The following is a 12,367-nucleotide window of genomic DNA, read 5'->3' as shown; positions in this document are numbered from 1 at the left end:
TCGTCAGGTAAGCACAAGAAGTCGGGGCGTCGCCATCGCACCCCCGACTCCCCCCGACGCCCGCGTGCTGCGGCCGGAGGCTCGGGTGACCCCACCCCCGCGGTCCCGCATGGGTCGCCGACGCCGTCTACCCCACACCCGTCGGTCCCTGGGGAAGGCGCGTCGCGTGAGGAGATCGAGGCCTTCCTCATTGCTATGAGGGCGAGGTCTTCTCCGGCGGAGCCTTCGGCGCCTGCGGGCCCGTCGGTCCCGTCTGGGGGCCCGAGCGGTTCGGGTGCTCCTGCCCCGGCGCCGCCGGTGGCTCCGGCCCCGGCGCCGCTGGTTCCCTCTGGTTCGTCGCCGGCTGGTCTCCCGGCCTCTCCGGCGTCGGTTCCTGTGGGACAACCCGTGGTACCGCCCCCGCGTGGTGCAGCGACTCCGCCGTCGGCTCCGGCCGGCGTCGGGTCGCCGACGCCGCGCGGCGCCACCCCCCTTTCCTCCCCGACTCCGGACGCGGAGCCGGACCGGCGTCGATCGGCGCCGGATCCGACGCCGATGGGGCCCGTTGACCCCGATGTCTATATCGTCGACCCAGAATATGGGTATGACGAGGAGGAGTATGGAGAGGGTTGGGAGGGGTCTGAGGACCCTCTATCCCGTGCCTGCCAGTACGATGTGGACTGGGTAGGTGATCTGGGTGATGCCAGTGGCCTGGACGAGTCGCCCAACCCTGGGTTTGTCTCTCCGTCCCCTGTGGCGTCTGAGGCAGGTGCTGCCTATTCGGTGGTCCTGATGAGGGCTGCCAAGGCCTTACACCTTGAGCTCCCCGTCGCGAAGGTCAAACCGAATATTCTGACGGAAGTGTTTAAACCGCAGTCATGCCCCCAGGAGCCTCTGCTGCCGTTTAATGAGGCCCTGACGGATGTCCTTCTGGGCACCTGGTCCAGGCCCGCTTCTGGTGCGCCGGTTGACCGGAACGTTGCCAGGCGCCACCGTCCATGCTCGGACGACCCTGCCTTCCTATCCACCCATCCCTCCCCGGAGAGTCTGGTGATCCAGGCCTCCACTTCACAGTCCGCATTCCCGTCGGCTCCGCCCGACCGGGAATCAAAGAGGTACGACCAATTTGGTAAAAAAGTGTTTTCCTCTTTGAGCGCTGGACTGCGGTCTTGTAACACCGCGTGCCTCTTGGGTCGCTACACCCACTCCCTGTGGGATACGGTCGAAGAGTGTTTGCCGCAATGCCCCCAGGAAGTGCGGGACAAGCTCACCCGGGCCTTGGTTGAAGGCCGGGATGCGGCGCGGTACTCGATCCGTTGTGGTCTGGACACAACAGACTCACTGGGACGGGCCATGTCCACTACGGTGGCGATTCGTCGCCATGCCTGGCTGAGATCTGCCAACTTCTCGCCAGACGTCCAAAATACGCTCATGGACATGCCATTTGATGGCAGTCGCCTGTTTGGTGACAAAGCGGACCACGCGCTGGAGCGCTTAAAGGACTCCAGGGTCACGGCCAAGTCCTTGGGTCTCTCGACCCAGCGCCAGCAGACGGGTTCGTTTCGGCCCTTTCGTGGCCAAGGGAGGGGAGGTCCCACACGTGCTGCCAGCCACGCGACGCAGAGCGCTCCCCAGCGCGGTGGCGCCCGTGGTTTCCGCCGTGGTGGCGGTAGAGGCCAGCGTCGTGGTCAGTCCACGCCCCCCTCCGCTGCTGCATCCAAGCCTTCTTAGTCCGAGCTTTCGGGCTCACGTGACGCCAGTGGGTGGCAGGGTTCGCCATCACCGCTCCCGCTGGCGCGCGATAACATCGGACAGGTGGGTGCTGCAGCTTGTCCGAAGGGGCTATGCCCTCCCCTTCGAGTCCGCTCCTCCAGCCATGCCACCGCAGAACCACCGTGTGTCGGGGGACCACTTGACACTTCTGCAGGAGGAAGTTACGGCCCTCTTGGCCAAGGGGGCCATCGAGCGCGTTCCTGGGCCAGAAGTAGGGTGTGGTTGCTACTCCCACTACTTTCTGGTACCCAAGAAGGACAAGGGGGGCCTGCGTCCTATCTTGGATCTACGGGACGTCAACGGCTTCCTCCGGAAGGAGAAGTTCAAGATGTTGACTTTGGCTCAGGTCTTGGCTGCTCTAGACCCACAAGACTGGATGGTAGCGTTGGACTTGCAGGATGCGTATTTTCACATCCCCGTCCTGCCGGCCCACCGGCGTTACCTGCGGTTCACGGTAGGCCACGGGCACTTTCAGTTCATCGTGCTCCCATTCGGCCTTACCAGCGCCCCACGGGTGTTCACGAAAGTGATGGCGGTGGTCGCAGCTCATCTGCGCCGGTTAGGGGTTTCAGTCTTCCCCTACCTCGACGACTGGCTGTTGAAGGCGGGCTCGCCCCAGACAGTCGTCCACCACCTTCAGATGACGGCAGACCTCCTGCACGAGCTGGGGTTTTCCATCAATGTGCCGAAATCACACCTGTGTCCCTCTCAAAAGCTCCTTTTCATCGGAGCGGTTCTCGACTCGGCGCAGTTTCGGGTTTATCCTCCGGAACGGCGGGTCCGGGATATTCAGGCTCTGATTCCCATCTTTCAGCCGTTATCCCGGGTTTCGGTCAGGTTGACGCTGCGGCTTCTGGGGCTGATGGCCTCCTGCATCCTTCTGGTGCATCACGCCAGATGGCGGATGCGGGCTCTGCAGTGGGACCTGAAGTTTCAGTGGGCCCATCATCAGGGCAACCTATCCGACCATATCCTGGTCTCGGAGGGCACTGCGCGACAGTTGCAGTGGTGGCTTACGGACCGCGATTGGGTCAGGGGCAGATCCCTCTCCCTTCCCCAACCGGAGCACGTGGTTGTGACGGACGCGTCCCTCCAGGGCTGGGGTGGCCACTTGGGAGAGGCGGAGATCAGAGGCCTCTGGTCTCCGGCGGAGTCCCGGCTCCATATCAACATGTTGGAGCTGCGGGCGATTCGCCTAGCACTGAAGGCATTCCTCCCCTTTGTCAACGGGAGTGTAGTGCAGGTGTTCACGGACAACACCACCGCCATGTGGTACTGCAACAAACAAGGCGGTGTGGGGTCGTGGACCCTTTGCCAGGAGGCTCTGCGCCTCTGGCAATGGCTGGAACGTCAGGGCGTGACTCTGACGGTTCAACACCTGGCAGGTTCTCTGAACGCCAGGGCGGACGAACTCAGCCGTCGGTGCTCGGTGGATCACGAATGGCGTCTGAACTCGGATGTGGCGAGAGGCCTCTTTCAGCAATGGGGAGAGCCTTGGTTAGATCTATTCGCCACAGAAGAGAACGCGCAATGTCATCAGTTCTGCGCGTTGGAGTTTCCAAGACGGCACTCGCTCGGCGACGCCTTTCGGCGCGAGTGGAGTTGCGGTCTGTTGTACGCCTTTCCGCCTATACCACTTCTGCCCAGAGTGCTGAAGAAGATCAGGCGCGACCGGGCCCAAGTTATCCTTGTGGCTCCGGACTGGGCTCGAAGGTACTGGTATCCCGAGCTACTCAGCATGACAGTCGGTCCCTCGATCCGCCTGCCCCTTCAGGAGGACCTTCTGTCGCAGCAGCAGGGGACGGTCCTCCACCCGAACCTGTCCAGTCTCCACCTCCATGCGTGGAGATTGAGCGGCGACAGTTGAGGCCATTTGACTTGCCTCCTGAAGTCTGTGATGTCATTCTGGCAGCCAGGCGTCCCTCCACGAAGTCGGTATACGCCTGCCGGTGGAACAGATTTGTGGCATGGTGCACAGCAAAGGCTGTGGATCCCCTTTCTGCCCCTCTTTCCGAGGTTCTCCTCTTCCTTCTTTCTCTTGCCCAGCAGGGCTCTGCTCTGGGCACTATCAAGGGCTACCTTTCTGCCCTTTCCGCCTTCTTAAGGCTACCTGATCAGCCATCTTTATTCAAGTCCCCTATTGTGTTAAGATTCTTGAAGGGCATCACGCACATGTATCCTCCAACCCCGTTCGTGATGCCTCAGTGGGACTTGAACCTGGTTTTGACTTTCCTGATGTGCGCTCCCTTTGAGCCCCTTCATTCCTGTCCTCTCCGTCTTCTCACCTTAAAGACGGCCTTCCTGGTGGCCATCACCTCTGCCAGGAGAGTGAGTGAGCTCCAGGCTCTTTCTAGTCAACCTCCTTTCTTGTCTGTTCATCCTGATAAGGTGGTTCTTCGGACTCGACCTTCTTTCCTGCCCAAGGTAGTCTCTGCTTTTCACATTGGGCAGTCCATCACCTTGCCCTCCTTCTTCCCGCCTCCGCATCCTTCAAAGGATGAAGAGCGGCTCCATCGTCTGGACCCAAAACGTGCGCTTTCATTCTATATGGATCGCACACGCCAGTTCCGGGTGGATGACCAACTGTTTGTTGGCTACGTGGGTGAGAAGAAGGGAAGGGCGGTACAGAAACGGACCATCTCTCGGTGGGTCGTCCTGTGCATCAAAGCATGCTACTCTTTGGCTCGGAAGGAGCCTCCTGTTGGGCTGAGGGCCCATTCCACTCGGGCCACGGCGGCTACTACTGCCCTGGGCCGGGGAGTCCCTTTGCAGGACATTTGCCAGGCGGCCACGTGGGCCTCGCTGCACACCTTTGCGAGGCACTACTGCCTGGACAGTCAAGTCCGGAGGGACGGCTTCTTTGGCCGTTCGGTCCTCCGGGACTTTCTGGTGTAGGTTGTATTGGTTCGCAGACCCACCACCGGGGTTGGTATTGCTGGGGTATCTATTCTAAGGTAAGGAATCTAATACTAACCTGTTTCTTTCAGATGAACAAGTTACTTACCTTCGGTAACGATATATCTGTAAGAAACAGTAGTTAGTATTAGATTCCTTACCGCCCCACCCATCCTCCCCGTTCTGCGAACTGATACCTAGGGTTAAGGACATCCCTTTCAGGGCCCTAGTTTCAAATGGCACCAGTGTTAGTTCTCACATGGCTCTGCGTGTTCTGGCGCGGAAAAGCTGTGTGCAAAGAACTGACGTCAGCGCGCGGAGGCGGCGTCTATATACTCCAGCGACGTCATCACGGCGCACGACGCCGACGACGCGGAGCCGCAGGGGACGCCTGCAGACGACGCCTACCGACGCGCAGGGGTACTGCTACGCAAAAGTTTCCGGATCCAGACTGACGCCTGGGGATATTCTAAGGTAAGGAATCTAATACTAACTACTGTTTCTTACAGATATATCGTTACCGAAGGTAAGTAACTTGTTCGTTAAGTTTCCTAAAAGTTCGATTGTTCTGGTGGTGGCACAGTTCCTTGAGAAATGTTCTCGCTTTCACAATCAGGGTTAGTTTCTTTTACACGGTCATCGCTGACAGGTATGACACGTGGCACAGCGGCAAGTTCTGAGTCAGTGCCACCTTTCTGGACCCATTGGTCATAGGGCAGAGGGAAGGGTACTCTTTTACAATGGATCCCGTGGACCCAGTTGGCCTTCCCCTCCACCCGGCGGCTGACCTCGTGGACAGAAGGACGAGGTGAGGCCCGGTCCACCTGGGCTGGTCGTTTCTTGGTCTTTGAAAGTTGCGGACGAGAACCCAGGAACCGGGGTCAATGGAGTGACCCGGAGTCTCAGAGACCGGAGGCAAGGTGTTGTGGACCTGTTGATGTAAAACACGCAATTTAGCCGTCAATTCATACAAGTAATCAAGCAAAATAGGGTGTTGCAGCTCGCTGAATTTCGTGGGCCTAGGCACTCCCCATATGTTGGCTGGCCGGCCAAAGACTATTTCATAAGGGCTGAGTTTCACTCGCGAATGCACAGTCATTCTGGTGGATAGGAGTGCTAAGGGTAGAGCGTCGGGCCATTTAAGACCTGTGCTCGCTTGGATTTTGGCCAATTTAAGTTTTAGCGTGCCATTGTAACATTCTACTAATCCAGCTGATTGGGGGTGATTTGCAGCGTGGAACTTCTGCCTAATGCCTAGCCCTTCACACACTCTTCATCACACGACCCACAAATTCACTTCCGTTGTCAGACCATTCTAGGCATTCCGAACCTGGGGAAGTACTCTTTTACAAGGGCCTTTGCTGTGGACAAGGCAGTATTGTCTTTTAGGGGATAGGCTTCTACCCATCTTGAGAAGGCACAAACAACCACGAGCACGTATTTTAAGTTGTTGCACCTCTCCATGTGTATGAAATCTAGCTGCAAAACCTCGAACGGATACGTAGGAGGTGCAAAATGGCCAGCTGGAGTTGGGGTTCCCCTACCAGGATTGTGCTTCAGACATACCATGCAATTCTTGACAACATTCTCTGCACACTTGGGAATCCCTGAATTCTTCCATACTGGGGCCAACAACTCGCAAATCCCTTTCACGCTGATATGAGCCATTCCATGAGCCATTGTAACCACTGCAAGTACATATGCATTGGGTAACAACCATCTCTGATGCTCTGTCAATTCAACCCAACAACCATTTGCATCCATTCTTCCTGTACTCTCTCTCCACGTGCTTAACTCTTTCTCTGTGGCCTCAGCTTGGATGGACTTCACTTTCTATCGTGTCCTCACATATTCTAACCTCGCCAGTCCATCTTCCAGGGCTTGCAACATACATTCGGCTCATCACATTCTTTGCCGTTTCCTTAGCGGTCTCATCAGCAAATGCATTTCCACGACCAACATCATCAGTCACCTTCTTGTGAGCACTACATTTCACAATCGCCATTTGCAGGGGCAAGGTCAGTGATTCAAGAAGCTCATTCACCAACTGACCATGCTGAATCTTAGCTCCATGCGAAGTCAGGAACCCACGTTCTCTCCACAATCGTCAAACTGTGAGACACTCCAAATGCATACTGACTGTCAGTGTAGACAGTCACTCTCATTCCTTTAGATAACACACATGCTCTCGTAAGTGCTACTAGTTCTGCGGCTTGAGCTGAACCATGTGGTATTCGTGCAGTTTCAACGACTGTGTGCAAAGTTGTGACAGCATATGCTGCAGTCACATTCCCATTTGGGAGCTTAAAGCATGAACCATCTACCCATAATGTACCATCACATTCAGCAAGAGGAGTGTCAAATAAATCCACTCTCCCTTTTGTCTCTTCCTCTGTTGTGAGGAAACAATCGTGCTGTTCTAGAGCATCTGATTCTTCTACAATTGGTAACAACGTGGCTAGATTCAGGATACTGCACCTTTTTATGTGCACATGGCTCGCTAGCAGCGTCAATTCGTAACTGGACAGTCGAGCACTTAGTTAAGTGCTGTGTCTTGGTCCTATTTAGCAATGTTTCTACTGCATGCGGGACCATCACGATTAGTGTATTATTCATTACTAGACCAGCAGACTGTCGAATAGAAACAGCTGCTGCTGCTGTGGCCCTTAAACAACTCGGCAATGCGTTGATGAAAAATAGGCGCATGGCCGCTGTCTATCTCCGAATAACTGAGTCAGCACAGACCATGCACAGCCTTCCTTCTCGTGGACATACAATGTGAAAGGCTTACTGTAGTTGGGGGTACCTAACACAGGAGCCGAACATAATGCTGTGCGTAATTCGAGAAAACTTTTCTGACACTCTTCAGACCAAGGAATGGGATTGGGTGTATTTTTACACGTTAGTGCCACCAAGGGTTTGGTCAATAACGAAAAATTTGGAATCCACTGTCTACAGTACGATGTAATGCCCAAGAAAGCACGCACTTCTCTCTGTGTTCTTGGCACACTCAATTTCGCTATTGCCTGAATTCTTTCTGGGGTCAGTTTCCTCCCCTCCTTCGATAAGAGGTGGCCTAAGTAGGTCACTTCTTGTCGGCAATATTGAAGCTTGGAAAGTGACACCTTGTGATGCAGATCACACAGATGACGCAACAATGTCAATGTGGCCTTTTTACAAATTTTCTCATCTGCAGCAATGAGCAAATGGTCCACATACTGTACAAGAGTGGCACCTTTAGGCAAAACAATCGTGTCAAGCTGAGTTTTCAGAGCCTGACTGTATATTGAAGGGCTTTCACAGTAGCCTTGAGGAGCGCGTTTAAAGCGGAAGCTTCGACCTCCTAAACTAAAGGAAAAAATTTCCCTGCTCTCCTCAGCAATTGGGATGCTGAAGAAAGCATTCTTTAGGTCAATCACTGAAAACCATGAAGCAGAAGCTGGAATCATAGTCAATAATGTGGTAATGTCGGGCACAACTGGGAATTGTGGCACGACTATCTTATTTACTTCTCTAAGATCAATCACGAATCTGTACACAGGTGGCTGAGAAGGGTCAGTTCGTTTTAAAACAGGCAGAACAGGACTATTGCAAACATTGCCTCGTGTTTCCGCAATCACATCCTTTCCAATCAATTCGTAAACGATCGCTAGCAAAGCTTTTTCACCCTCATTAGATATTCTGTATTGGGGAATTCGTGGCATTTTAACATTCGACTTCAATGTTACAACATATGGTGGAATTTCTAAAAGACCTACATCATTAGGACCAGTAGCCCAAAGAATATCTGGGAGAAGTGACAATTCCACTGGAAGTGCATCTCTCGACAAATACATGGGAGAAACCACTTTCTTACCTAAAGTGAGTTGTACTCCTGAAGGAGAACAATACAAAGTCGCATACAATCTTTTTAGCAAATCTAATCCTAGCAAATTTTCACCACAACCTGTTGTCAGAATAAGGGGTGCTTCGAATTCACAAGGACCAACAGAAAGAGATAAAGGGTCAGAAATCGGATTTCTAACTGGGGCGCCAGAAAAACCTACAGAAACGTTCATTTCGCCAGACAAAGGTGCGCCAGGGAGTTTGGAGTGCATAATAGAACTCTTTGTAGCACCAGTATCCAACAGAAAAGGTTCTGACACACCTGATGTAATCACCTCAACGTAAGGTCCACTCTGATCTACTGGAACTGAAACAACTCCCTCTCTTTGTCTATGGCTGTCCTAGCAATCATCATTCTCCCACTGCTCATTTTCTGTGTAATAATCTTCAACGTAGTATTGAGCGGTCCTGTCAGATACGTTATTTTGTTGATCAAACCTGTTCATAGAGTTTTGTGGTGGAAGGGGACGTGTGTCCTGAGGGGCGTTTCCACGCCCTCTACCTCTAGGTGCTTGCTGACTGCCACGACCTCTTACACCAGAAACTCCATTTGCACGTTGTGACAGGGCAGGACAATTATACTTGTAATGACCCTCTTGTTTGCAATATAAACACCGGTTGGGACCTACACGGGGTTGAGTGTAATCAAATCTTTGCGAGTTTCTCTGATACTGTTGAGGCTGCTGAAAAGTATTTTGGTAGTGATTCTGGCCATTATTATGTTGATTACCACCACCACGTGGCGGATAGGCTTGCTGTAGCAAAATCTTCGTTTTGAGTTCTCTAGTTTTCTTTTCTACTTTATCTTTCTCATCTTTGTCTCTATTTTCGTAATATTGCGCAGTAGCCAATATCTGGGCGGAAGATGAGACTGCCCAAGAACTTTCTGAATCTTTTAATTTTTTACACAATTCTGGAAGCAGATTGTGCACGAATTTATCGACAAACAATCTCTGACCACCTTCTGTGGTCATATCTTGACTGCTGTGGTCAATGAATGGTTCTTCAAATCTGGTGAAGAAGTCTGAGACTGTTTCTTCTTTCTTCTGCTTGCATGCAGACAACTTATCCCAATTTACGCGTATTGCAGGCATTATCGTTTTCATGTAATCTACTATTCTACCAGGGAGTTCTGCTATCAAAGGCACAGGCTTGGCACCACCAACTTGGCGGGCATCTGCAGCAGTAATATTAGCCCATGTATCACCTAATTCCTGGTCATGATCTACATGACGAATTTTACCCCATAAAGGCTGTGGAACGACATTTCCAAATAACATATCGATATCGGCTAAATTCATTATACATGACCCAGCAGTTTGTGACAATTCTTTATAGTACCCTGCAGGATTTTTACGTGGATCTGGTAACGTTTGTTTGAGTGCTAAAACTTCAGCTCGCTTCCATGGGACATGTACCCATACACGCTGGAAGTGTGGCAAAACAGGTGGGACAGCAGTCGCGTCACCCTCTCTACACTGTGGGGGAACTTCTCTCATAGGGTATTGTCGTGCCTTTTTCCTACTGGATGTATTACATTCAGATGGTGACCCAGAACTGTTTCCCTTACTCCGATATGATGATAACATTTCAACTGCCTTTTCCACATCTGGACCTACAATCATACCCTCTCCGAACTTAAACCGTACACGACACATTTCTTGTGGGATGCATTCTTGATCATTGTCTTCTAAATCCTCGCCAAGAAAAACACACATCTGTTCGAAAACATATCTCTGTGTCGCTGCTTCCCATTGATGGAAGACTTCCATGACAGACTGCACATCATATTTTGCAATGTCCATAACCAATTTCCGAGCTAAACTATTCAGGGAATCTCTCTCTTGGTAATCAGGCAGTTGACTTCGCAACTGTCTTCTTCCTATGTTAGGGGTCGTAGCAGGCGACCCGAAAAGAGGTAAAAGAAGATTAGTAACAGTGCTGGCCATTTTCTGCCGAATGGAAGGTGAAACTGAAGGACAAACAGATGGAAAAACGGGGTGAGATAAGGCGGGGGTAGAGATAGCAGAAGAGGTATCAGGAAAAATAGAGGTGGTACTAGGCAGAATCGTAGAGGGAGCATTAGGAGATGTAGAAAACACAGGTGAAACAGAAGTGGTCGGTGGGCCTGGAGGAGGCTGCACCGAAGAAGTAGGAGCCAGCTGAAGAACAGCTGGTGGGTGCTGTTGAGGAGCAGGAGGCGCAGCTTGTGCAACTAAAGGTTGGGGGGTGCTGTGGCATTCTGCGCATAGGGGGGTGGTGAATTTAGCAAATGTGACATTAATGGGTCTTTTTCACGCTCTTTTGCTGCCTCTTGCTGAAGAGACGGCAAAACTGGATAACACTTATCTATTGCCATTTTACGTTGCCTGTGCAACTGCTCATTCATCTGCTCTTCTTCATTATCTTTAAACTGCACAGCAGCTTGCATTACTGAAAGTCCCCCTTCTCTCTTATTTTTCTTAGCTAATTTAATTTCTTTTTGTTTGGCTTCTTTACGCCATAAGCGGAAGGAGTCAAACATCGCCGGCCGGGCTTTCTTTTTGAAGAGTTTAACTTCAAGGTTGTCTAAGATTTCAGAATCAAAACTACCATATTGGGGCCATTTTAGAACACCATCTTTCCTAGTGTATTTAATCCATACTTCGTTGTAGGTGATGGGGCCTACCCCATGTTTTACATATAGCTCGTAAGTCGGAGTTCCAACTAGAGGAACAGGACATGAGTCCTCCAATCGGGATTCCCTATTATGACCACCAAGACAAAATAAATTCCCAAGTCTAAGACTAGGCATCCTCGCTCTCTAGTCTAGTTCCAAACTTCAAAGGATTATCGATTACGATATTTCTCGTGAATACACGAGTCCTTCGGTTATGGTGCTTGCAAGTACCAATACAAAACCTTTTATATCCCAAAGATACCACAAAGTAAGTCCAACTAAGGACTGGGAGACGCTCCACTTATACTTAACTGAAATTATCTCGATGACGTCACCAGAAGACTCGTCTCAGTGTTTCGCTCTACCAAAAACTTCAAGGGTCCAAATCAGGGCGATAGCCAGGGCAGCAGTCCTTGTAGCCGTCGGGAAGCGGGGAACCTCGCAGCAAAGATCTTCGGACCACGTCGACATGCAGGGGTCGATGAGGTGGTTGGCCGTCCTCCGGAATTTCCACACGAAGCTTCTCACGATCTTCTGGCTGACTGGTACCACTGGAATTGCCCCAAACGTTGGGCGCCAACTGAGGTACTGGGTTTTTAAGAACCGGCACAGAACCGGTAACCCAGCGGTGCCAGGGAATCAACACCCAGAGACCTCGGGTTCTCCTGATCCAGATACTCGGAGTCTTCTAGGTGAAGTCAAAGATTAGTTTATTGGCTGCAACCAAGGTAACAGGTGTCCTAGAAGTACAATACGGGTATGTTCTCAGGAGACTGCACACTTTCATGAAGTCAGGCTTCTCTTCTTATACACAGTTTTAGGCCCTAGGCAAAACATTCTTGGTTGTAAAGTAAATAGTTAACATATTCTGGTTCAAAGAAAAAGCAGAGTCATGATGACATGTCCATATTTCACTTCGTGCTGCCGACAACAAATCATTTGGCAAGGCCCAACATTTCATCAGATAACACTGGACCCCTAATAAAAACGGGCACCTCCCCACCATAAAGTAAGTGAAGCAAAGGAGTGAAGAAAGATGTGAGCGAGATATGGCAGGTGTGCGCGCTGAAATGGTTTTATGGCTGGTTGAGCCTAGATGCTATCTTGCTCGGCCACTGGGAGGGAACTGACCTAACGAGTTCGGCCTGGGCAATGGTTCTAACTTGTACTGAGGTC

At 51.7% G+C, this 12,367-nt stretch overlaps 1 protein-coding gene across 1 annotated transcript in view; it reads left to right on the top strand.

The window, feature by feature from the left end:
- PIWIL1 (piwi like RNA-mediated gene silencing 1) overlaps window positions 1-12,367 on the top strand; it is a 1,966,306-nt gene that overhangs the window by 1,462,003 nt on the left and 491,936 nt on the right. The window lies entirely within an intron of this gene.

This window comes from Lissotriton helveticus, chromosome 11, assembly GCF_964261635.1.
Source record: "Lissotriton helveticus chromosome 11, aLisHel1.1, whole genome shotgun sequence".
NCBI classification, from domain to species: Eukaryota; Metazoa; Chordata; class Amphibia; order Caudata; family Salamandridae; genus Lissotriton; species Lissotriton helveticus.
The sequence above is the reverse complement of the archived record's forward strand: the minus strand, read 5'-3'. Positions and strand labels throughout refer to the sequence as shown.